The 1,480-nt window shown below is 42.6% G+C and overlaps 1 non-coding gene across 1 annotated transcript; it reads right to left on the bottom strand.

Annotated features, from left to right (window-relative positions):
* Positions 1–444: 444 nt before the first annotated feature.
* On the bottom strand, positions 445–551 carry LOC127077839 (small nucleolar RNA R71). Its single transcript, XR_007787608.1, has one exon. It is a non-coding gene; the product is annotated as a small nucleolar RNA R71 (small nucleolar RNA).
* Between the last annotated feature and the right edge of the window lie 929 nt (positions 552–1,480).

Genomic DNA, 1,480 nt, shown 5'->3' with positions numbered 1-1,480 from the left:
GCAAACAATATCCCTCCTATCGAAGTGCCCGACCTCAAAAATCTTCTTCCTTCGCCGATACCCGAGATGGCAGAACCAGCTCGTGCTCTTCGAGATTACGCCGCTCCATCGCAAGATGAGCCGCATCCGAGTATTGCTCCACCCGCAATCGAAGCAAATAACTTCGAACTTAAACCTTCGCTGTTACAAGCAGTGCAACAGAATCAATTCTCTGGAAATCCTACCGAGGATCCAAACCTTCATTTATCCGTATTTGTCCAATACGCTGATACTGTTAAAGCTAATGATGTCACTTCAGAGGCGATTCGACTTCGTCTTTTTCCTTTCTCGTTAAGAGATAAAGCTAGAAGATGGCTTCAGTCTCTTCCTTCCAACTCGGTCACCACATGGAATGAGTTGAAGAAAGTCTTTCTTGCCCGATATTTTCCTCCAAGCAAAACAGATATGTTGAGAGCCCAGATAAATGGATTTAAACAGAAAGATAACGAGTCTCTTTTCGAAGCATGGGAAAGATACAAAGACATGATGAGACTTTGTCCACACCATGGTTTAGAGGACTGGTTAGTAATTCATACCTTCTATGATGGTCTCTTATACAACACAAGGTTAACAATAGACACCGCCGCAGGTGGTGCGCTTATGGATAAACCTTATGCCGATGCTTATCAACTTATCGAGAGCATGGCCCAAAACCATTATCAGTGGGGAAGCGAACGAACAATGGTAGAAAAACCTCAAACAAAAAGTGGCATGTACGAGATAAGTAGCCTTGATCATGTTAATGCAAAAGTGGATGCTCTGGCCCAGAAAATTGAAAGTTTAAATGTATCACCTCCAGCCACCGTGGTTGCCGCAACTCAAAATTGCGAAGTCTGTGGAATCCAAGGTCACACTCCTGCAGATTGTCAACTCCTAACAGGAATCCAAGCAGAGCAAGTGAATTATGCTCAAGGAAATCCCTACTCGTATACCTATAACTCAAACTGGAAGAACCATCCTAATTTTTCATATAAGAGCAATAATGCTTTATACGCACCAGGACAAGCTCCCAGTCAAGCCCTAGCTATACCCTCTGGATATCAAAAGCCGACCCCATCTACACCTAACAATAATGTTCCTAGGAAATCCAACTTGGAAATCATGATGGAGAACTTCATAGCTTCTCAACAGCAAACCAATAAAGATTTCTTAAACCAGAATGTACACACTAGCGAACAAATTAAACAACTAGCAAGTAAAGTAGATGCCCTGGCTACCCATAACAAAATGCTGGAAACACAAATATCACAAGTAGCTCAACAACAAGCGCCTACCGCTGCCCCAACTGGTACATTTCCTGGACAACCCCAACCTAATCCGAAAAGCCACGCTCATGCAATCATATTGAGAAGTGAAACAGAGGTAGAAGGACCGTCTGATCCAAGAATTGAAAACCAAAACTCTAAAAAGTCAACTGAGGAAGAAAATAAACCTAAGGAAA

The sequence above is a fragment of the Lathyrus oleraceus genome, chromosome 4, assembly GCF_024323335.1.
Source record: "Lathyrus oleraceus cultivar Zhongwan6 chromosome 4, CAAS_Psat_ZW6_1.0, whole genome shotgun sequence".
NCBI classification, from domain to species: domain Eukaryota; kingdom Viridiplantae; phylum Streptophyta; class Magnoliopsida; order Fabales; family Fabaceae; genus Lathyrus; species Lathyrus oleraceus.
Note: the sequence above shows the minus strand (reverse complement) of the source record. Positions and strands in the feature narration are given on the sequence as shown.